Here is a 26,503-nt window from a genome sequence, read left to right on the forward strand (position 1 = left end):
TATACGTCCTCCTCTTGTGATTCTTGAACAGATTATTCGCTATTACTAGCTGAAATGTATTGCAGAACTCAATTAGTATTTCCCCTTTCTTATTCCTAGTACCAAGGCCATATCCTCCCGTAACCCTTTATTCTACTCATTCCCCTACAATCGCTTTTGAGTCCCCCATGACTATTAGATTTTCATCTCCCTTTACCTGTTCAATATCCGCTTATGGTTTCTCCACCTGTTCAGTTTCGGCTTGTGTACCCGAACTATCGTTGTCAGTGGTGATCTGTTGTCGATTCAGTTGAAAACAGCTCTATCACTGAACTGTTCACAGCAACTCATTCGCTGTCCTGCCTTCTTATTCATAACGAATCCTACTCCCTTTATGCCATGTTCTGCTGCTGTTAATATTACCCTGTACTCACACCACCAGAAATCGTTGTCTTCTTTCCATTTCACTTCACTGAAACCCCACTATGTCTTTACCTTCTCAGATTTTCTAGCTCCCATACAACGTTCAGACCTGACATTCTGCTCCCAGATCCTTAGAATGTTATCCTCTCCCTGGTTATTCAGTTTTTCTCATGGCCACCTCACCTGACCGTCGTCTCCCGGAGATCCGAATGGGGGACAAGTCTGGAACTTTTTCCTAATAGAGATATCATCAAGTACACATTATGTGTCTTTAATGCTGTGGTTTTCAATGTTTTCCTTATGCCATAGATCATTGCTGGTTCTTCTGCCTTTAGGGGCAGTTTCCCACCCTGCGGGAAAGACAGTGCCCTGAATCTTTGTCCGCTCCTGTGCCGTTTTTGACAAAGCCGATGGCTGAATGAGTGTGACTTCTTATGCCGGAAGCCTTCAGCCACTATTACTTATGAGTTTTATTTAAAATTTAAGCGTGGCCGGATTCGAGCCCGGTACCGAGGATATTTTGATTACTAATCTAAGACTCTACCCCTAGATCTATGACTCTTAAAGCCACAAATAATTTGCTGAAAATGATGAACGAAATTTGAAACAGATGAACAAAGTTGTAGCATAAAAATACAGGTATAAATATGTGTGACGTAGTGCTTCAAATACACAGCTGAGTACAATCACCGTCAGGAATGACATCTGAGAGCTTTCAAAATATAAGATTTGATTCCCAGGATCAAATAATGCAGAAGAAAGTTACGCATACATACAGATTACTGCAAAAAATTCTTCTAAAAGCTGTATCTAGGACACATATAAGTTCTGTTTCGCTTAAAGAAGAGTTTCTGCCTTGAAAACTTTACCGTACGGACTTACAGAATAAACCTGTCTTTTCCCACTGCGCCCATTTGCTCGTAGAAGAAGAGGAACATTCTGCAAATTTACTGTGGCAGCATACGCCGTTCTGCACTTCAGGGTTGTGCACAACTGGTCTAATACGAGGCCACGCTCACATGCGCGTTTAATTCAATGCTGCTTTAGAGCCGCTAACAAGTTGGCCGTCCCAAGCCAAGCACCGTGGCCGCCGGACGTCTGCCCTGCCCCTGCAGAGCTAGACCCGCCCGCGGCGCACCGACGGGGAAGCTCCGAAGTTAATTCTCGTAACTGGATTGAGTGGCGGCCCGTGTTGGAACCAACAAAGCGTGCTGCGCAGGGACAAGTCTTAAATCAGCTTTTCCGCGTTTTAATTTCACAGACGGCCACTCCCCGGAAAGTGACGGAAAATTTCCAAGTGGCGTTGAGAAAGATAAATTGCATTTTTATTTTCTGAGTGAGCAATGCATTGCGACAGCTTTCGAAAAAATCTCAGACAGTGTATACTCTTTTTCGCTGAAAATTGAAAACAATTTCACTTGGAAACTTATTTAACCTCTGAAACCAGCAATTTATGTTTGTCATACTCCTTATACCGTCGCTAAAGTTATTGAGTCATATGATAAATAAAACTCATATAATGGTTTAAAAGGTATTCGGTTTCCACAGGAGTGGAGACAGTTGAGATGTAACCTCCATCAATGAATGTATTGAATACACCATAATATGTGCATTTTCTGTTTAGATAAAGAGGTATGACCGAAAACGATAGACAAAAACATTCAGAGGAACTTTTATTACCAGTAATAAAATTATAAACAGCCCACCAGAGATTTTCAGAGTAACTACACTAGCCGATTACACTCAGACGGTTGTAAGCTCTGCAAGATCCATGAGCTATTTTATATTAACGGTACAAACCCTAATTCTAAGGCTATATTTAATTTTTGACACATGGTCTATGCCAACAAATGTAAAAACGGCGATGGTACATTAATCCTTACTAATGTAAAATTGTTGCCTTTTGAACAAGACAAATTTAGATTTGTCGAAACCTAGGTAAAGAATTTCTTTATCCATTGCAACTGGTCGGCTGTTTATAATTTTATTACGTGAAACCTGTGCTGTTGTGCAGCTATGTTTAAAATATTTTATCACCAGATTATCATTAACGGTAAAATTGAACTATATGTATATTTCTAACTTCTATGTTTTCTCTCAAATATTTGCCATATTTTTCATTTATTGCCTGTTGTACCGAAAACTATATCTGTTCTTCCCCTTCAACAGGAATCGTAATATATTTTCCCTTGTTATTTTTGATGGCACAGTTACAAAACACACGTGATGGTTGCATTTCACACTGGTCATGGCTGTACTTGTATGTACTATTGTTGCATGAAATACCGTTAGGGAGCCAACATATGTCCTTTCTTTTCCAACATTAATGTGTAGAATATAGCATGCCATAATCACTAAAACTTTAACTGTGATACAGTTCGATATTGTCCAAGGGGAGAAATTAGCTACTTGATAGATAACGAAATAAAGTGTACATTTTAAAATAATGTGAAAAAAGTGGCTTCATGTAATAAATTTGCGGCGGCTTTTGGACCACACACAAAAAAGACTACAGAAGGATTCACAGTACTTATGAAATAATAAGACGACTGTCCAACTAAATTGTTTTGCGTGTCTTCATTACATTTCCAACAAGTGTGTCGGAATCACATGAAAACAAAACAGTCCCGCAGAAAGCCTGTCCAATTATTCATGCCCGTGATGAAAAAATGATGGATTGTTCACTATAACAACTTGCTTTAAATTAATAAAACTACAATTTTCCAGATATGTGAACGTATTTTATTGGTGCTTAAAAACATGTCACTAATTATGTATTTGAGCACGTAAGTAAATGAATAAAAAAAATTTCGCGTTGTTCATGAAGCGCTATCGGTAAATAATGATTGCTTATCATGTATATAATTCACAGTTGCATGAGAATTGATATTGTTACTAATTACGCGAAAGAAGCATTCAATAGAACTACAAAGGTGACAAGCAATAAAATGCATAGAGTTAAAGCTCCACTGATGAGAAAAACATCAGAAGATGAGAACTGTTGGGAAACAGTAGAAGAAATTACACCTGTCAGGTGATATGTACAATGATTGACAAAATAAGCTGAGCAGCTAACAGGAAAGGTCCAATTTAGAAGGTATTTTGCATACACATAAAATCACTTGGTATGTAGTCCGCGGCTCGTGGTCTTGCGGTAGCGTTCTCGCTTCCCGCGCACGGGGTCCCGGATTCGATTCCCGGCGGGGTCAGGGAGTTTCTCTGTCTCGAGATGACTCTGTGTTGTGTGTCTTTCATCATCATTTCATCCTCATTCACTTCCAAGTCGCCGTAGTGACCTTAAAGAACTTGTGGAGCGGCGGCCGAACTGCCCAGCGAGGGGTCTCCGGCCACCAATGCCATACGCTCATTATTATTACTTGGTATGTAAATGATTACACCTGAAGTGAACTGTGATGCATAGATGGGTATCTAGTGGAAAAGACGACGAGAATATGTAATGCTTATTTGAGACAACGTTAACAGCACTCGACAGAGTGCGAAATGACATCATCGCCGTCTGTAGTGGTTACGTATCTGCTAATACAGTGCAACACCGCCTCAGACTTGATAATTCGGCGAGAAAGAGAGGCCAAACGTTTCTCCACGTCTGTTACAACGAGATGAAGCATTGATCATCAAATCCCATAGAGCTATCAAATTGTGGGAAAGTCCCATACATTTTCTGCGGTATTATGATCGCACAATTTAGCGGGCTGGTTGAAATGCGACAGAATGCTTGAGCGTCCGCCAAACAAGAAACGAGTGCGTGCATCCTTTTGAACGCAGTTGCAGTCTTGGAAGCTGGAATTTACGCAGTATATTCATCGTGAAGACGTATCAGAAAGGGAAGCACTTGGTCACTGAGAATACTGAAATAACTTTCAAATTCGCAGCAACTTGAGCGATCGTGCCCAAGTTGTAGCACGAGAATCATCGCCAAAACATCACAGAACTACCTGCACCCTGAATCGCTTCTCCAAACACTACTTAGTGGACTGTTTTATGCTACACTGAGAACAATGGGCTTTTGCCAGGTACCGGACGACAAGTAACCAATAAATATTCATTACATGCAGTTACTTTCTCGGTGTTCTCTCGCATACTGGTTGAGAGGGACTTGTCGCGGTTTTGAACGGATTCTCATTGACAAGATGTGTCACTCGCCACTATTTTATACCGGGTAGGATATTTTTACGATCACTGTTCGGGCATCACGTTATGTGGTTGCGAGTGCGAACACTTTGTAAACTAACAAATCTTGTCAAGTAAAAACACGATGACTGTCTTCTGCGATTCTGCTACAATGGCCACCTTAAAGCGCTGATTCCACACAACTGACTGACACGTTCGTACCACTTCGCTGTCACGAATAACGTCAATGGTTGAGGGTCATGCAACAGACCGATACAGGCCCCACACCATCTACAGCACCCCCAAAGATCTAATGTACTTTTTTTCAAGCTGGTGGCTACCATTTTGTCCCGTGAGCTTACTTGAACAGGTGTCGAAAGACAAGAGTGTTTGCCTCGCCAGTGAGGCGTAAACTGACGGCGACCCTGCCAGCACCAACTTGCCTGCGACCGCCCTTCGTATTAATTAGAGGCAAGGCGTAGCTATCCTGCCCTCGCCCTGCCGCATAATGGACGGTCATTATAGCGCCTGCCCTGCTGCGAGTCTGCTACGCGGCTCGCACCTCACCCCGCTGGGGGATTACGAAGGCGCCGGCCCCACGGGCGTTATTCCCCGCCGGCCCCCAGCTGCCTCGCTGCCCTTGGGAGCTTCCTGAGTGACGTCACAACACTAGCGAGTCAATGCAGTTACCGGGTCCTGCAAGGAGCAACTTCTCAATGTACGAGGGCTATTAGGAAAGTAAGGAACGATAGGTCACGAAATGGGAACCACAGTGAAAATAAAAACTGTTTTATTTGCAACAGTTAGCTACAACTTCCTGCTACTCATCTCCATAGTCGCCAATCCGACTTAGACGTTTGTCGTAGCGTTGTACCAGCTTTCCAATACCCTCGTTATAGAAGGCAGCCGCCAGTGCTTTCTGCCTACTCTCTACGCTGGCCTACAGCTCGTTGTCTGTGCCAAAATGTTGTCTTCATAGGCAGCGGTTCATGTGAACATAGCTGAGAGGGAGATAATTACGGGTTTTATTGTGGATAATCAAATTTCTCCAGCTGAAAAAAGTGCAGGAGCATCTTCATTGCCCCTGCAGAATGTGGCTGGGAATTGTCTTGAAGAAGAAACTGCACGACAGTTGTGTAATGTTGGCTGCATAGCTTCAGGCGAAATTTCTCACCAGGCCCTCGTGCTTGGTGGGAGACACTATTCTCCTAGGTATCTTTATGTGCTCCATGTGTGCTCATAAGTAAAAAGAACGACGTAACACGATCGACGGGCATACTAGAGACACTGCCCAACACACCTGCGCAAAACTGTATCCGATATTCACTATAGTTTTCACTTCGCGACCGATCGTTCCTAACTTTTGGAATAACCCTCGTATCACTAACAACTTCCAGAACATTACAATTCAAGTTAATACTCTATAGCCCTTTGTCATATGAGCTTGTCTTGGAATGTTCAATTGTGAAGACATTAATGTGCACATACAGGAAGAATATTAAATTTATATGGATGTATACAGGATCCGAAATTTAGTAGACAGGCGCACGCATCTCTAGCAGCAACAATGGCACTATCCTGGCAGAGCACCGAGTCGAGCTGAGCTTGGATGATACACTACTTGCAATTAAAATTGCTACACCACAAAGATGAGGTGCTACAGACGCGAAATTTAACCGACAGGAAGAAGATGCTGCGATATGCAAATGATTAGCTTTTCAGAGCATTCACACAAGGTTGGTGTAGATGGCGACACCTACAACGTGCTGACATGAGGAAAGTTTCCAACCGATTTCTCGTACACAAACAGCAATTGACCGGTGTTTCCTGGTGAAACGTTGTTGTGATGCCTCGTGTAAGGAGGAGAAATGCGTACCATCACGTTTCCGACTTTGATAAAGGTCGGATTGTAGCCCATCGCGATTGCGGTTTATCGTATCGCGACATTGCTGCTCGCGTTGGTCGAGATCCAATGACTGTTAGCAGAATATGGAATCGGTGGGTTCAGGAGGGTAATACGGAACGCCGCGCTGGATCCCAACGACCTCTTATCACTAGTAGTCGAGATGACAGGCATCTTATCCGCATGGCTGTAACGGATCGTGCAGCCACGTCTCGATCCCTGAGTCAACAGATGGGTAATTTTCAAAGACAACAACCATCTGCACGAACAGTTCGACGAAGTTTGCATCAGGATGGACTATCAGCTTGGAGACCATGGCTGCGATTACCCTTGACCCTGCATCTCAGACAGGAGCGCCTGCGATGGTGTACTCAACGACGAACCTGGGTGTACTAATGGCAAAACGTCATTTTTTTTCGGATGAATCCAGGTCTGTTTACAGCATTATGATGGTCGCATCCGTGTTTGGCGACATCGCGGTGAACGCACATTGGAAGCGTGTAATCGTCCTCGTCAAACTGGCGTATCACCTGGCGTCATGGTATGAGGTGGTTACACGTCTCGGTCACTTCTTGTTCGCATTGACGGCACTTTGAACAGTGGACATTACATTTCAGATGTGTTACGACCCGAAGCTCTACCCTTCATTCGGACCCTGCGAAACCCTACATTTCAGCGGGATAATGCGCAACCGCATGTTGCAGGTCGTGTACGGGCCTTTCTGGATATAGAAAATGTTCGACTGCTGCCCTGGCCAGCACATTCTCCAGATCTCTCACCAATTGTAAACGTCTGGTCAATGGTGGCCGAGCAACGGGCTCGTCACAATACGCCAGTCACTACCCTTGATGAACTGTGGTATCGTGTTGAAGCTGCATGGGCAGCTGTACCTTTACACGCCATCCAAGCTCTGTTTGAGTCAGTGCCCAGGCGTATCAAGGCCGTTATTACGGCCAGAAATGGTTGTTCTGGGTACTGATTTCTCAGGATCTATGCAGCCAAACTGCGTGAAAATGTAATCACATGTCAGTTCTAGTATAATATATTTGACCAATGAATACTCGTTTTACATCTGCATTTCTTCTTGGTGTAGCAATTTTAATGGTCAGTAGTGTAGCTACGGGTACATCATTCCATGCTGCTTCAGCAATATGTCAGAGATAATCGAGCGCAGCAGCTGGCGCAGTACGAGCGTACAGAATATCAGACCAGCTGTGTGATTGTATTGATGAATTCCTGTATATAAAGGTTCAGAAAGACCCAGTATTATATTGCTACACTATTGCAGAAAAATCACTGGAAGAAGTCTCGTCCGTTAAATATTAGGAGTGATTTAAAGTAGAACGACCACACAAATCTAATCGCACATGTGGTACAAACATTGGAAAGCATTGGAAAAAGCCTCATGAAGTGTAGTCCTCCCCCAAAGGAGGTAGCTTACGCAACCGGCTTTCGACCAATACTCGAATATTTCTCGTTTGTCCGAGAGGTAGATTGAGGAGAAAGAGTACTCTAAGGAAGAATAGCACATTTCGTTAATAGTTCATGCACTGCACACGAAAGTGCCACAGAGATGCTCAGTCAGCTCCAGTCGCAAACAATACAAGATAGGCGTTCTGCATCACCGTGGTTTACTGTTAAAATTCGGAGGACGCATATTGCTAGAAGAGTCAAAAAGTACGTTGCTCCCCACTATGCATATCTCGTGAAGAGACCATGAAGCTAAAATTAAACAATTTTGGGTTCACGCAGAGGCTCCCCTACAATTGTTCTTCTCACAGACCATTCACGCTGGAACAGGAGTACGTAAGAGTAGTACAAAAGATACACCACACACCATAAGATGGCTAGTAAAGTATAGATGTACACTCCTGGAAATTGAAATAAGAACACCGTGAATTCATTGTCCCAGGAAGGGGAAACTTTATTGATACATTCCTGGGGTCAGACACATCACATGGTCACACTGACAGAACCACAGGCACATAGACACAGGCAACAGAGCATGCACAATGTCGGCACTAGTACAGTGTATATCCACCTTTCGCAGCAATGCAGGCTGCTATTCTCCCATGGAGACGACCGTAGAGATGCTGGATGTAGTCCTGTGGAACGGCTTGCCATGCCATTTCCACCTGGCGCCTCAGTTGGACCAGCGTTCGTGCTGGACGTGCAGACCGCGTGAGACGACGCTTCATCCAGTCCCAAACATGCTCAATGGGGGACAGATGCGGAGATCTTGCTGGCCAGGGTAGTTGACTTACACCTTCTAGAGCACGTTGGGTGGCACGGGATACATCCGGACGTGCATTGTCCTGTTGGAACAGCAAGTTCCCTTTCCGGTCTAGGAATGGTAGAACGATGGGTTCGATGACGGTTTGGATGTACCGTGCACTATTCAGTGTCCCCTCGACGATCACCAGTGGTGTACGGCCAGTGTAGGAGATCGCTCCCCACACCATGATGCCGGGTGTTGGCCCTGTGTGCCTCGGTCGTATGCAGTCCTGATTGTGGCGCTCACCTGCACGGCGCCAAACACGCATACGACCATCATTGGCACCAAGGCAGAAGCGACTCTCATCGCTGAAGACGACACGTCTCCATTCGTCCCTCCATTCACGCCTGTCGCGACACCACTGGAGGCGGGCTGTACGATGTTGGGGCGTGAGCGGAAGACGGCCTAACGGTGTGCGGGACCGTAGCCCAGCTTCATGGAGACGGTTGCGAATGGTCCTCGCCGATACCCCAGGAGCAACAGTGTCCCTAATTTGCTGGGAAGTGGCGGTGCGGTCCCCTACGGCACTGCGTAGGATCCTACGGTCTTGGCGTGCATCCGTGCGTCGCTGCGGTCCGGTCCCAGGTCGACGGGCACGTGCACCTTCCGCCGACCACTGGCGACAGCATCGATGTACTGTGGAGACCTCACGCCCCACGTGTTGAGCAATTCGGCGGTACGTCCACCCGGCCTCCCGCATGCCCACTATACGCCCTCGCTCAAAGTCCGTCAACTGCACATACGGTTCACGTCCACGCTGTCGCGGCATGCTACCAGTGTTAAAGACTGCGATGGAGCTCCGTATGCCACGGCAAACTGGCTGACACTGACGGTGGCGGTGCACAAATGCTGCGCAGCTAGCGCCATTCGACGGCCAACGCCGCGGTTCCTGGTGTGTCCGCTGTGCCGTGCGTGTGATCATTGCTTGTACAGCCCTCTCGCAGTGTCCGGAGCAAGTATGGTGGGTCTGACACACCGGTGTCAATGTGTTCTTTTCCATTTCCAGGAGTGTATATGTGGTACCGTGCAAATCTCTCCGCAAGCCATTACCGAGGATTTTCAGTGGATGAGAGATCTGTATGACGTACTGGTCAGGACAGCAATCGAACGTCCTCCGTATCGAGGTATGTCAGGGCAGCATGGACAACATCTTGCGTTATCTTGATGGAGAGTGATATTACATAGGGCGCAACCATCTGCATCAATCACAGAAATGAAACGGCTGCTTTCCAAATTACCGGCTTTACGAACTAGAGGTCATTGTGTTCCCTTTAGCACTCCATGGACCTATCGATGGACAAGTGCATGTGTTGCGCACATTGTGTCAGTGGTGCGTCACTGGTGTCAGCAGTGGTCTATGGATAATTCCCACGCCCGCAGACCAGATTGTGGGCGTCCGGTCGATGTCGGGCGAACATCATCCAAGGAAATATACGGCACAAGTTGCGCCTACTGTGTCACAAAGGACACTGGGAATCGTCGGCTTGCAAACACTAAGGCAACGTTTGCCTTTGGCAAGACTACCACCGACAACCCTACACCGCCAAGCACAGCTTCTCTGGTGTCGTAAAAGAGACGACTGGAGATTGGAATAGAGCTCTGTTGTCTTCACACAGGATCTACACCAGGCATCATGTTTGAGGGGGAGGGGACACCATTACAAACTCGCTATCACATTTTTTGGTGTTTTGCAGGATCAAGTAACCAGTGCCTACGACATTACAGAAGCTGTAATCCCAATGCTGCTGCTTTTTCTTCTACAGGAAGGTGATGTACTTTTTCAGCAGGACAGTGCATTTCCACATACGGCTGCTACGACACAACGTGCTGTTTGTAGTGTGCAATTGTCCTCCCCAGCAAGATTACCAGATCCCCTGCCAACTGAACGCGAATGGGACATGATGGAGCGGAATTAACCCGTTCTAAAGAGCCTGTAAGAATCACTGCCGATTTGCAACAAAGGGTACAAGATGCTTGGGAAGTCTACCGCAGGATGCAAATTCGGCACCTTTATGGTCGTTTGCATGCGAGAAAATACGCCAGAGGAAGGTACACTGTATATTAATGTGACGATTTGGACCCTATTTACTGTGTGATCTGTGTGTTTCAGTTGGTCAGAATTTATCATATACACCTACATCATATACGCCTTATGACTAAAATTACGTTGTCCTCGAGGCGTTGACATCTTTTTTTTTTTTCTCACAGTGTACATTAGTTGTCTGACTCTTTTGAGGGCCAGTTACTTTGTTAGTGATGTAGTAACTCGGAATTACTGAAATCTCCTCCTAGTTGTGGCATCACGCTTTCTTGTTCGTTACACTGTGCATTGTACCTAAAAGAGTCACTCCGATTCAATGAATAACCCACTAGACAACTGAATAGAGATAAACGTTTCCTGTTCTAAATGAAACGACGCTGACATATTGTTTGAGATGTATTACTTCGCCCGTGCAGTGAGCGAAGCGAAGATTGAATTGAACCGGCCGAACTTTAATGCATTTTAGGCGAGTTAGAAATTCTACAAGCGTCTTGTATGCCACAGTGCGTCTCACTTCTGACTGAAAGCTTTTGTGTTGTAAGTTCTCAAAGTTGTCGGTCGGTAACGGATGCAAGAAAATTACTTTCCAGAAGGGTTGTCATGTTAATGGAGTCGTTACTCAGGGAATGGCGGAACAGATGCCTGGAAGAACGGCATTATGAAAAGCTACACGTAATACAAAAGTTCTTACCTACTGCTCAACAATTTTTTTTTTATTATTTAACGTTTCGTCAATGATGAGGGCATTACAGAAGGTGAATAATTTTAGGTTGAACTGAGAAGAGGATGGTAATCGGTCGTGTCCTTTTCATAAACTCATATCGGTAGCTGCTTAAGCTATAGAAGCAAATATAGGCAATCAGACGATTGTTCGAACCCAGCAGCTTCCGAATTAGGGACCAGCAGTAGTGACGAAGTAATATTCACTAATATATAATCATTTAGAACTCGGTTACATCAGTTTAAATTTCCACGAAGAAAAAGCTCATAAAATGCTGAAGTTTGTTGATAAAAAAAAATCTGTAACTTCGTCATCCACAGCTGCTACGTCCGTTGTTGCTGTTGCAACTCTCGATGTTAATACATCCTCTTCACCTCAGCATAATTGCTGCAACTACATTTACTTGAACCTGCTTATTGTTGTCAAGTCTTGATGTACCTTCATTATTTTTACCCCTTTCATTTCTCTACATTAACAAACTGACGAGTCCTTGATGCCTCAAAATGTGTTGTATCAACCGATCCCTTATTTAATCAAGTTGTGCCAAGAACATATTTTCTCATCAGTTCGACTTACTATTCTTCATTAGATACTCTACCCAGTCTTATCTTCAGCATTCTTCAGTAAACCTATGCTTCGAAGCATTCTCTTTCCGCTTGTCTTTGCTGTTTGTCGGCGACGTTTCACTCTGGGTTTCTTCAGAATAGACTTACTAACACTTAAATTTATAATCGATGTTAGCAAATTTCTCTTGTTTAGCAACGCTTTCTTTGCTGTTACCAGTCTGCGTTTTACATACTACTTACTTCTTCCATCGTAAGTTATTGCTCGCCACAAAGCAAAATAGTCTACTCCTTTTAATGTCTCGTTTCCTAATCTAAATAATTCAGTAAGGCCAGATTTAATTAGATTAGACTACATCACGTTAACCTTGCTTTACTTTAACGGGTGTTCAGCTTTTGAAGGATACTGTTTGCCATATTTACTCTGTTTGCCCTGTTCAGGAGAGCTTCCTGGAACTTTTACGTTCTTTGACAGAATTACATTGTGATCAGAGTTTTTACACCTTATCGCTGAACTTTAATTTCCTCTCAAAATTTCTTTTCGACGTCCTTTATTGTTTGCTTAGTGTACTTATTGAATGACATCGGTGATATGCTATTACCCTGTCTCATTTCCTTCTCATCTACTGTTTTCCTTTCAGCTCCTGTACCTTATCTAACTACAGTCTGGTTTCTGTACAAGTTGTAGGCAGCCTTTCGCTGGTTTCGTTTCCTTATCCCCAAATAATTTAGAATTGTGAAAGAGTATATTCCTGTCAGCATTATCAGTACTTCGTATCTAAATCTACAAATGCAATAAATGTGGGTATGTCGTAGTGCAATTTTTTTTTCTTTTTTTCAGATAATTCTGGTTGAAACTTCCTGGCAGATTAAAACTGTGTGCCCGACCGAGACCCGAACTCGGGACCTTTGCCTTTCGTGGGCAAGTGCTCTACCATCTGAGCTACCGAAGCACGACTCACGCCCGGTACTCACAGCTTTACTTCTGCCAGTATCTCGTCTCCTACCATCCAAACTGTAAAGTTTTAATCTGCCAGGAAGTTTCGTATCAGCGCACACTCCGCTGCAGAGTGAAAATCTCATTCTGAATTCTTTAGGTTAATATTGTTCCTACATTTCTCCAGAAGCAAAAGTAATCTTTCCGCTGCTCCCTTCCTCTTAGTCGTCCTATCGTTCTGTATCCAATGTTACATGCGTCTTTAATTCAGACAATCGCGCGCTACGGAAGTATCATGCTGGCGAGTCCGAGCGGCTCCTTTCAGCCTCGCGCATCGCATTGCGACGGCACACGGAACCCACTTATACTCACGTATGTAACAGTCATATCTCCACATTCACATCAAGTGTCCCACAGTCCAGACACACACAAATGTCTGTCAACGCAAAATAAATACGTAGCAATTACAACAACAAAAAAATGGTTCAAATGGCTCTAAGCACTATGGGACTTAACGTCTGAGGTCATCAGTCCTCTAGACTACTTAAACCTAACTAACCTAAGGACATCACACACATCCATGCCCGAGGCAGGATTCGAACCTGCGACCGTAGCAGCAGCGCGGTTCCGGACTGAAGCGCCTAGAACCGCTCAGCCACAGCGGCCGGCAATTACAACAACAGAAATTCTATTCACAAAACACACAGTGTTGTTAACAGTCATCTACAATTTTCGACAAAGCTATTGAGTCACGTACTGTTTCAGGTTACGGTCGTTAAACATCCCAACTCGCGTTCGTCGTCGTAAGTTGCGTAGGCTATCAGTGCTAGTACCTGTCGCATCGTGTATGGGCCCTCGTACAAGTGGAAGAACTTTTCTACCTTTTTCTTTTTGGCGTCCGCCATCCTATGCATTCTTACGAGGTCTCGGTCCCCGAACTCTTAAGTCTTCGTCTTTTTTCCCTGCTCCCTTTCTATTCTTTTCGTCGCCTTCTCCATCACGAACTCTCGGGATCGATTCTCGCATTGCTGGTGCGTTTCTGCCTCTTCTCCTGCCGTACGTTTGATATTCCTGTCAGCCATAGACTTCTCCGGTTTCTGGAATTCTAGGTCTACTGGTCTGTATCCTGTACCGCAATACACGGTTTAGTTGATGCACCTCTTTGTCTTCGGTAGGTTCCGGACCCAGACATTATGTCTGTCAGAAACCAATATCCTAAAGAACACTCCCAGTTGGCGCATGTATCATTCTGCAGGATTGAATTGAGGGTTTCTAATAGAGGAGAATGTCACTTTGATTCCTTCCTTTTCTAATCCTGTCATCCATCTCGGAGACGTGAAAGTTTTAGCATGGTCTGAGAGGCCTCTCTTCGGCCTACCACCCTTGTGCACACATAATCTTCCGTCAAAATTTTTACACAACTTTTCTGTGAATGTGTGGTGTCTGTTCTTTTGGGCATGTCCGAAGGAACAGACACCACGCATTCACATAACTGATTCACCTAGAAGGGTATTGCATCCACCTTCTTCACTGCAGATGCACTAACGTTCGACCCCCTGCAGGAAACTCAAGAGTAGCGATCATGGAGGGAATGGACAGGGACTGCGGACAGGTTGCTCTCGTCGGGAATGTGGGTCGGCCAGCAGGCGTGCTGAGGTAACCGGCGCAGTTACAATAAACACTGTGTCTGGGTAGCGCAAGTAGTCAACACACATCCCTAGCAAGCAGCAGATCCTGGGTTCGAATCCCGGTCTGTCACACATTTCCAGTCGCCGCCGCTGATGTTGCAAACCTCCTAATGAAGCTCATATCGATAATCCCTTCCCTTATCTCTGCTTTCTTCCTCTTCCACCACCAATTTAATTCACATACCTTTTCGTTGTGGTGGGGTGTATGGCGTTAAGTCTGAAGTGCTCAGTAAATGCGTCACGACAACGAAAATAAACTGCCGCCTGAACTCTCCCTTCGGCAGAGGGCCGTAATAATCAAAAGACACCAGGTCATTTGGTGCCTCTGATGTGATGGCACGCATTTCATCTCGTACAGTCGGGTTCGGATATTTTACCCGCTGGCCTAACCATCTGCAACCTTTCGTCTGAATAGGGCATGTCCCCAATCCTCGTAGCTCGCAGTGGCCAAGGTGAATCAAGAAGCCAAATTTTTCACCTCCATTCTTTCACATTCGTTCGGAAACATTCCCTCCGCTTATCGTGCATAGTAGAGCAGTGTATCTTATTCGCACCTCCTCTCCACCAACGCCGTACGTCAGAAAGTCCTTTACTCTCAGAATTTCTGGCTGTTGGTCTCGTGCTGTCGCTAAACCTCTCCTGTACATTCGGCTGAATACCTGGACCCGCTGTTGTAACGTGCCATTGTAACCTCACTACTTTTTGCTCGACAATTTCGTCGCCGTCATCCCATGAATTATTTCGGCTCACTCAGTCGGCAAACTTTTGTGTTTACTCCGGCAATAAGCGATTTACAGATCGAATTCCTGATCGTCAGGAACCAACACATCATTCTGTCAGACATGTATCTGACGGTTTTTTGGAATAATAGAGCATGGTAGTCCGTATATAAACGAGTTTTTCGTTTGAGCAGGTAACTACTAAACTGTTTTCTCGTAAAGACAAAGGCCAACATTTCTAGTTCGGTAGTGAAATATTGTGTCTCAGCGCCCAGCAGCTTCCGGCTACATGTGGCCACAATGTGAACATTCCCATCCTGAGCTCCCAGCTGTAGACATCCCCCAAAGCTTTAAGCACTTGCGTATGTGAAGAGCTGGTAATGTGACGAGCAGTCAGGATTTGCCAAACAAATACCGTCATATCACGCAATCCTTGCCCTCTCGAAAGTATTTTCCTTTTCGTTTCTCCAGCTCCACTTGTTGTCCTTCTTCAGCAGCACGTATAGAGGACTCAACTTCTGCGCGACTTTGACAATGTGCCCCTGTAAAATGAAATCAGCACCAAGAACGGTCTTAATTCTCGTACGCGGGATGGCCGTTTCATTTTCGTGATTTCCACCAATTTGTATTTTTCCATACAGATACCTTCCGGTGAAATCTCTAACCAGAGATATACCAACCTGGGAAGATGGATGGAGCTCCACTTGATTTAAACCGGCTGTAATGGTTGACAGCCAATTTTTTCCCACCAATTGGCGCAGTATATCCTGGATAGATTCCGGCCTCATTCCGTCTGCCTCAGTTTTATTTTTTTACTTTTTTAGGTCATCAGTCTTCTGACAGGTTTTATACGGTCCGTCACAAATTCTTCTCCTGAGCCAACCTCTTCAATTAGAGTAGAACTTGCAACCTACATCCTCAATTATTTGCTGAACGTATTCCAATCTCTGTCTTCTTCTACAGTTTTTGCTGTCTACAGCTCCCTCTGGTACCATGGAAGTAATTCCGTCATGTCTTAACAGATGTCTTCTCATCTTGTCCCTTCTCCTTTATCAGTGTTTTCCACATATTCCGTCATGTCTTAACAGATGTCTTCTCATCTTGTCCCTTCTCCTTTATCAGTGTTTTCCACATATTCCTTTTCTCTCCGATTCTGTGTAGAACCTCCTCTTCCTTACCTTATCAGTCCATATAATAATCAACATTCGTAGCACCACATCTCAAATGCTTCGATTCTCTTCCGTTCCGGTTTTCCCACAGTCCATCTTTCACTACCAAGCAATTCTGTGCTCCATACGTACATTCTTATAAATTTTTTCTGCAAATTGAGGCCTATGTTTGATACTAGTAGACTTGTCTTGGCCAGGAATGCCCTTCGTGCCAGTGCTGGTCTGTTTTGACGTCCTCCTTGCTCCGTCCGTCATTCGTTATTTTGCTGTCTAGGTAGCAGAATTCCTTAACTTCATCTACTTCGTGGTCATCAATCCTCATATTAAGTTTCTCTCTGCGTTTGTTTCTACTACTTCTCATTCGTTTCATCTTTCTTCAATTTACCTTGAATACATATTCTGTACTCATTAGACTGTTCATTAAATTCATCAGATCATGTAATTCTCCTTCATTTTCAATCAGGATGGCAATGTCGTCAGCAAATCGTATCACAGATTCCTTTCCACCTTGATTTTTAACTCCACTCCTGAATCTTTCTTTTATTTCCATTATTGCTTCTTCGACGTACAGATTGAACACTAGGGGTGAAAGACTACATCCCTGTCTCACATCCATTTTAATCCGAACACTCCGATTTTGGTCGTTCTCTCTTATTACTCCCTCTTGCCTCTTGTATATTAACCGTCTCTCCCTCCAACTTATCCGAATTTTTTCTCAGGATTTCTACTCCTTCAGACATTTTGCATTGTTGAGCCCTTTTTCCAGATAGACAAATCCTACGAACTTGTCTCGATTTTTCTTCAGTCTTGCTTCCATTATCGCCCGCAGCATCAGAATTGCTCTCTGGTGCCTTTGCCTTTCCTAAAGCTAAACTGCTCGTCATCTAACACATCTACAATATTCTTTTCCATTCTTCTGTATATTATTCTTGTCGGCAACTTGAATCCATGAGCTGTTAAGCTGACTGTGTGATAATTCTAACACTTGTCGGCTCTTGATGTCTTCGGTATTGTGCAGATTATATTTTCCCCTCAGACTCATACATTCTACACAGAAACGTGAATTATCGTTTTCTTACCACTCCCCCCCCCCCCCCCCCCAATGATTTTGAAATTCTGATGGAATGTTATCTATCCCTTCTGCCTTATCTGATCTTAAGTTCAAAGAGCTCTTAAATTGTAGTTCTAATACTGGATCCCGTATCTCTTCTAAATCTACTCCTGTTTCTTCTTTTATCACATAGTGGTCTTCAATTGCTCTTTCCACCTATCCGCTCTCTCCTCTGCATTTAACAGTGGAATTCCCGTTGCACTCTTAATGTTACCACCCTTGCTTTTAATTTCAACGAAAGTTGTTTTAATTTCCTATTCGCCGAATCAGTCCTTCCGACTATAATTTCTCTTCCGTTTTCTTCACATTTATCATGCTGCCATTTCGTCTTAGCTTTCGTGCACTTCCTATTTATTTCATTCCTCAGCGACTTGTATTTCTGTATTTCTGAATTTCTCTGAACATTTTTGTTCTTCCTTCTTTCATCGATCAACTGAAGTATTTTTTCTGTTAACAATGGTTTCTTCGCAGTTATCTTCTTTGTAGCTATGTTTTTCTTTACAACTTCTGTGACTGCCCTTCTTAGAAATCTCCAATCCTCAACAACTGTACTGATTACTGAGCTATTCCTTATTGCTGTATTTACAGCCTTAGAGAACTTCAAGCATATCTCGTCATTCCTTAGTACTTTCGTATCCCATTTCTTTCCGTGTTGATTCATGCTGACTTTTGTATCCCACCTGGAAGGCGGCGAGTGGGTCTGCTCCTTTAATCTGACAAAGAGGCCGAATGTAAGGAAGCTAGTACGAGCAGGTGAGATAAAGCTTTAGGTACTGCAAGTAAAGTAAAAGTGGTTTTACTATAGTATAAACATATGCAAACATATTACATAACTTTTGGTTATGACACGAAGGTGTGCAGCCAAAGTCCAGATAAGAAAGTCTCAATTGTAAGCTAGCTAAAGCGATGGTTCTCGGCCGTCTGCTCGTCATGAACTGGGCGAAAGTGGAGCGGCGCTCGTTGAGCTGCGAGCGTCGGCTAGAGGGCGCTGTGGTCGGCGAAGATCTGCCGCTCTCGTAGTGCCAATTTACATTGTGGCATCGGAACTATCGATACCACACCGAGTAATCTCTTTAACAACAGCCTTCTCTTCATCACTACAATATCGTGATCCGAGTCCACATATGTTCCTGGGTACGCATTACAATCAAGTATCCGCTTCGGAATCTCAGTGTAACCATGGTGTAATCTAACTAAAATCTTGCTGTATCACCCGGCCTTTTCCAAATATACCTTCTCCTCTTGTGATTCTTGAACAGAGTATTTGCTATTATTAGCTGAAAACTATCACAGAACTCAATTACTCTTTCTCCTCTCCATTCCTTGTGCCAAGCCCCATATTCTCCTGTAACCTTTTCTTCTACTCCTTCTCCTGCAACCCCACTCCAGTTCCCCATGACTATTACATTTTCATCTCTCTTTATGTATTCTATTTCCCGCACAGTAGCCTCATATACTAGGGGTAGCGTCTTTGATTCATAATCAAAACGTCTTCGGTCCCGGGTTCGATCCCCGCCACTGCCCAAATTTTGATAAATAATCAGCATTGGCGGCCGAACACTTCCGGCATAAGAAGTCAGCCTCATTCTGCCAACGGCCTTGTCAAAGAAGGCGGAGGAGCGGATAGAGGTTCAGGGCACTCTCTTGTCCTAGGGGTGGGAAATTTCCCTTAAAGGCGGAAGAATCAGCAATGATCAACGACATGAGGATGCAGAAGGCAATGGAAACCACTGCATTAAAGACACGTAACGTGTATCCACAGGACATGTGACCTGTAATTGAAGAAGTATTATGGTGATCTCTCCATTGGCAAAAGATTCCGGAAAATAGTCCCCCATTCGGATCTCCGGGAGGGGACTGCCATGGGGGAGGTTACCATGAGAAAAAGGTCGAATAATGTACGAAAGGATAACGTTCTACGAGTCGGGGTGTGGAATGTCAGAAGCTTGAACGTGATAGGGAAACTAGAAAATCTGAAAAGGGAAATGCAAAGGCTCAGTCTAGATATAGTAGGGGTCAGTGAAGTGAAGTGAAAGGAAGACAAGGATTTCTGGTCAGATGAGTATCGGGTAATATCAACAGCAGCAGAAAATGGTATAACAGGTGTAGGATTCGTTATGAATAGGAAGGTAGGGCAGAGGGTGTGTTACTGTGAACAGTTCAGTGACCGGGTTGTTCTAATCAGAATCGACAGCAGACCAACACCGACAACGATAGTTCAGGTATACATGCCGACGTCGCAAGCTGAAGATGAACAGATAGAGAAAGTGTATGAGGATCTTGAAAGGGTAATGCAGTATGTAAAGGGGGACGAAAATCTAATAGTCATGGGCGACTGGAATGCAGTTGTAGGGGAAGGAGTAGAAGAAAAGGTGACAGGAGAAAATGGGCTTGGGACAAGGAATGAAAGAGGAGAAAGACTAATTGAGTTCTGTAACACGTTTCAGCTAGTAATAGCGAATACCCTGTTCAAGAATCACAAGAGGAGGAGGTATACTTGGAAAAGGCCTGGAGATACGGGAAGATTTCAATTAGATTACATCATGGTCAGACAGAGATTCCGAAATCAGATACTGGATTGTAAGGCGTACCCAGGAGCAGATATAGACTCAGATCACAATATAGTAGTGATGAAGAGTAGGCTGAAGTTCAAGACATTAGTCAGGAAGAATCAATACGCAAAGAAGTGGGATACGGAAGTACTAAGGAATGACGAGATACGTTTGAAGTTCTCTAACGCTATAGATACAGCAATAAGGAATAGCGCAGCAGGCAGTACAGTTGAAGAGGAATGGACAGCTCTAAAAAGGGCCATCACAGAAGTTGGGAAGGAAAACATAGGTACAAAGAAGGTAACTGCGAAGAAACCATGGGTAACAGAAGAAATACTTCAGTTGATTGATGAAAGGAGGAAGTACAAACATGTTCCGTGAAAATCAGGAATACAGAAATACAAGTCGCTGAGGAATGAAATAAATAGGAAGTGCAGGGAAGCTAAAACGAAATGGCTGCAGGAAAAATGTGAAGACATCGAAAAAGATATGATTGTCGGAAGGATAGACTCAGCATACAGGAAAGTCAAAACAACCTTTGGTGACATTAAAAGCAACGGTGGTAACATTAAGAGTGCAACGGGAATTCCACTGTTAAATGCAGAGGAGAGAGCAGATAGGTGGAAAGAATACATTGAAAGCCTCTAAGAGGGTGAAGATTTGTCTGATGTGATAGAAGACGAAACAGGAGTCGATTTAGAAGAGATAGGGGATCCAGTATTAGAATCGGAATTTAAAAGAGCTTTGGAGGACTTACGCTCAAATAAGGCAGAAGGGATAGGTAACATTCCATCAGAATTTCTAAAATCATTGGGAGAAGTGGCAACAAAACGATTATTCACGTTGGTGTGTAGAATATATGAGTCTGGCAATACACCATCTGACTTTCGGAAAAGCATCATCCACACAATTCCAAAGATGGCAAGAGCTGACAAGTGCGAGAATTATCACACAATCAGCTTAACAGCTCATGCATCGAAGCTGCTTACAAGAATAATATACAGAAGAATGGAAAAGAAAATTGAGAATGCGCTAGGTGACGATCAGTTTGGCTTTAGGAAAAGTAAAGGGACGAGAGAGGCAATTCTGACGTTACGGTTAATAATGGAAGCAAGGCTAAAGAAAAATCAAGACACTTTCATAGGATTTGTCGACCTGGAAAAACCGTTCGACAATATAAAATGGTGCAAGCTGTTCGAGATTCTGAAAAAAGTAGGGGTAAGCTATAGGGAGAGACGGGTCATATACAGTATGTACAACAACCAAGAGGGAATAATAAGAGTGGACGATCAAGAACGAAGTGCTCGTATTAAGAAGGGTGTAAGACAAGGCTGTAGCCTTTCGCCCCTACTCTTCAATCTGTACATCGAAGAAGCAATGATGGAAATAAAAGAAAGGTTCAGGAGTGGAATTAAAATACAAGGCGAAAGGATATCAATGATACGATTCGCTGATGACATTGCTATCCTGAGTGGAAGTGAAGAAGAATTAAATGATCTGCTGAACGGAATGAACAGTCTAATGAGTACACAGTATGGTTTGAGAGTAAATCGGAGAAAGACGAAGGTAATGAGAAGTAGTAGAAACTAGAACAGCGAGAAACTTAACATCAGGATTGATGATCACGAAGTCAATGAAGTTAAGGAATTCTGCTACCTAGGCTGTAAAATAACCAATAACGGACGGAGCAAGGAGGACATCAAAAGCAGACTCGCTATGGCGAAAAAGGCATTTCTGGCCAAGAGAAATCTACTAATATCAAATACCGGCCTTCATTTGAGGAAGAAATTTCTGAGGATTTACGTCTGGAGTACAGCATTGTATGGTAGTGAAACATGAACTATGGGAAAACCGGAACAGAAGAGAATCGAAGCATTTGAGATGTGGTGCTTTAGATGAATGTTGAAAATTAGGTGGACTGATAAGGTAAGGAATGAGTAGGTTCTACGCAGAATCGGAGAGGAAAGGAATATGTGGAAAACACTGATAAGGAGAAGGGACAGGATGATAGGACATCTGCTAAGACAGGAGGGAATGACTTCCATGGTACTAGAGGGAGCTGTAGAGGGCAAAAACTGTAGAGGAAGATAGAGATTGGAATACGCCATGCAAATAATTGAGGACGTAGGTTGCAAGTGCTACTCTGAGATGAAGAGGTTAGCACAGGAAAGGAATTCGTGGCGGGCCGCATCAAACCAGTCAGTAGACTGATGACCAAAAAAAAAAAATCTTCATCTTCAGCTTACGATGACTGTCTGCATCGCGTGTATCGCTTACCTGGGAGCTTTTCGTTGCGACCATGCCACTGAAGGTGCTCTCCCTGTCATCGGCTAATCAAAGGTCACTCTAAACTTGTGGACAGCTCCCCTAAATCTTCCCGGTAGGAACGAGAATGTATTCCTGAAATCCATGAGTGTTTTTTTTTTCCTTTTTTCACCTTCTGTCTCTGCTCCAGGGTCATCTATGGTTTATCTTGAATACTCTTTCTAAGGATTCCAATTGGATCGGCCTCTGCTTTCTCCACGCTTCTTCTGGCTGATCGTCTGTTCACAGGTCGCCATCTACTGTGCCTCTTGTTTCTGAATGAGACGTCATCAATTTCTCTCGCCACTTGGACGCATGAAAACACCTACCGTCCTCCGAAAATCTTTTGACTTTTACACATTGTTCGACCGTGGAATGAACAACATTGTCTTCTATGACTGGTGAGTGGGCGTATACTAAACTCTTACTTTAGTAGCGCACCTCACAGTGCTCCTCAGTCACTCTGCAATGGCTTTCACATTCTACAGGCCACATCGGCTTCTCTGTTGCTGCGGGGGCTTCACCTTCAACCTTTTCCATTGGCTCAACGCGCTTGCCTACATGACATTTGACTGTGGTTTCCCTTTGCATATTATATTGTTCCGATTGGAACGTGTGTTCCATACTTGCATGGGTGGCTTGATGTGCCACTGGAAAGCACACATTAATCGCCTCTGGCCCTCTAAATCCTGATAGTACATGTGGAAGGATCTGCAACAAACAATCTGTCGCATCACGTCCGTAAGATGCTCTTTCAGATTCTCTTCTCGTGCGTGGAATTCTCATCACGACTTGTGGACGGAAAACAGACCATCCGGAACCACCGTTTTCTCTAACAAATCATATTTTAGTTCCCGTGGCCCACCTATGAAAATTTCCTCGTCCGTCTTACGTTTTACTACATTAACGGTGTCCTTAGTTCCCTCTGTACCCCATGCGACCGTGTCTTCGAACAAATAGACCAAGGTTTTCGTGGTCCAGTTCATGAACAATGCTCTACTCAAGAGTATGTCATTCCATCGCTTAGGTCCTCCAAGAACTGTTTTTCTACATTCTTCTTTTTCGCCCCAAAAGCAGGAATTAGTGAGACTCCTGTTACAAATATCTCAGCTAATTTATTGCTACTTTGTCCGACAAGATAGCTGAATGGTCGGCGTGACGGACTGTCGTCCTAAGGGGCCCGGGTTCGATTCCTGGCTGGGTCGGGGATTTTCTCGCTCAGGGACTGGGTGTTGTATGTCTTCATCATCATTTCATCCACATCCGGCGCGCAGGTCGCCCAACGTGGCGTCGAATGTAATAAGACCTGCACGAGGGCGGCCGGACCTGCCCCGTAAGGGGCCTCCCGGCCAATGACGCCAAACGTTCATTTCCATTTCCATTGCTACTTTGTACCAGTATTTCGTAAAAAGACGTCGAAAGTGTTTTCACTTCCGACCCAAAATCCAGACATACTTTTTCCGGCTACTCTGGGCCATCACAGTACTGGTCATTGTCGTCTTGCGCCAATTCCGCACGTTGCGTATTTAATGTCCCTTCCCTACCTCATCTCTGCGATATCTCATTGTCTTTGGTCATGCCCTTGTACGGTCTTACGCACATTTGCCCGCGATTGGGGACAGAAGAGATGAACCTCCATTATTCTCACGGCCTCCCTTATTTTGCGAGGGTTGCACGCAATTCGCTTGCCGTCTGTTGTCTGGCACTTCGTTCCTGTCCTGCTCTCCCTGGTGTGCACCATGGCGTCTATATCGCTCTCGCCTATTCCCTTCTTCTCTCCTTCGTCCATTATTGCTCCAATACTGCCTGTCACTGTGCTGCACAAACTCTTATGTCGCTCTAGTTTTTGTCCTCATTGAGTTAGCATGCGCCGTCCTTCGTTCCTCCTGCTCTTTGATGTCGTCCACGGTCTTTAAAACATCGAGGAACCCTTCTCTCGACAGTGCCCCGACGAATGCACGTTGTAGGTAAACAGAGAAATGTGAGCGCATCTTGCTACACCTCTCCTCATATGTAATTTTGTCGTCCAAGTATCCCGCCAGAACGACAAAGTAACCAGCGTATTCAGTCTGGAACCACGCGACCGCTACGTTTCTAAGTTCTAGGGGACTGATGACCTCAGATGTTGACTCCCATAGTGCTCAAAGCCATTTGAACCATTTTTTTTATTTTACCAGCGTATGTTGCCATAGATTGGCGTGACTGTGGCGCACACTGTCCACGATATATGCTCATCTTTTCACTTGTCTGTATGGCCAAGTTCCAGTACGTTGCCAGAATGTTAGTGCAAAAAAAAACTTGTTACTACTGTTCTCGCAAATTTTAGCGTCAAACGAGGCAGCCGTCTCCTGGTCGAGTATCTGCAACGAGTAAAGCGTTACACTCCATCACTCCTTTCGCGTCTAAATTCTTTAGATGTGCCATCGGTTCGAACGAACGTGGGCAGTGGTACGTCCAACGCGTACATCGGGAATGCGGCCCGCGGATTCCTTAGTGTGACCTGCGTTACGAGGACATTACCCTGTCGCATTGCAGACACTACTTGCTCGAGGACTGACACTCGTTATTTTGTTCATCTAGGCACTCGCAGATATCAGTCATTTTCCCGTTTACCCTCGTTTCTTAGTCGTCAACTTTCGTTTCACACTCTTTTCTCTCCTCGTCCAGGCTGTTGGTGGCCTCCGTAGGTGTCTTTTTGGTTTCGGTCTCCAATCCGTGTCTAGCTTAAGCGATCTGCCCATTAAGATTTAGACTGCAAAGTTTCAGCTCTGCTTCCAGTCTTTCAAATCGTGTTTTATTCTCTTTCATGGAGGTTAACTGCGACGTGCGATTTTCCAATATCGCGAGAATTCAGTTCAGTGGACTGTGACTTCGCGTCCCTTGTTTTTCCTCGCTCAAGCCCGAACTTTCCTCAATTATCCTGATGGTTTCCATATTTATAAACCTCCCAGACCTCATTTGTGTAGAAAAACGGCATCACAAACTAAAAGCACTCCACAGAACAAAGTCAGGCAGACAAAACGACGCCATTGGCAACGCTGGTATCCACAAATAGAACAATGAAAACGTGGAACAGAATATTCACAACAACAAACTACACATCAGAAAACTACTTCCCAAAATACTGATGAGGTTGCTGGAAGCGAAACTAAATACGCTGGCTACCACTATAACTACTTTGTACAGTACATTTGCAACGCATTCAGCACACACAGGCGCACCATCCGTATGCTTAACATCGCACACAATAATTTAACGTATTCTCGTAAATGTATTGGAAGTTACATTAAATGTATTTGCACTTGCGAATAATGGCAACCATCAGCTGTGGAATGGAAGGACGGCAATGAAAATTTGTGCCGGACCGCCACTCGAACCCGTATTTCCCGCTTATCGCGAACACTCACCCTACGGTTTGGCTTGCGAGCACGACTAACTGACAGACGCAAACTTCCATATGTAGTCAACCATCCATCTACGACTTCGACTTTCCATATGCATTCAACCATCCTTCTACGACTTCGACTTTCCATATGTAGTCAACCATCCGTCTACGACCTGGACTCCTACATCCATTATGTATATTCCCATACAGGTTAAACGTTGTACTTGGAAGTCGATTGCCCGGTATCGACAGCGAAATACGATATTGCAGTGCCTGTGTTATTCTGAGTGCGATGCAAAGTTCCTTTTCTCATGCATGCATGCCCGAAGGAACAGACACTGCGGAGATTCGCACTTGCGAATAATAACAACTATCAGCTATAGAGTGGAATGACGACAATGAAAATTTGTGCCCCGGATCGGAACTCGAACCGGAATTTCCCTTTAATCGCGAGCTGTCGCCTTACCATTTGGCTATCCGTGCACGTTTCTGTGGACATCCATGCGTGTCCAAAGGAACTTTGGATCATAATTACAATAATTCAGGCACTGCAACGTCGTATTTCTCTGTCGATACCGGGCAAGCGACTTTCAAGTACAACG

Source organism: Schistocerca piceifrons, chromosome 2, assembly GCF_021461385.2.
Source record: "Schistocerca piceifrons isolate TAMUIC-IGC-003096 chromosome 2, iqSchPice1.1, whole genome shotgun sequence".
Taxonomy (NCBI): Eukaryota; Metazoa; Arthropoda; class Insecta; order Orthoptera; family Acrididae; genus Schistocerca; species Schistocerca piceifrons.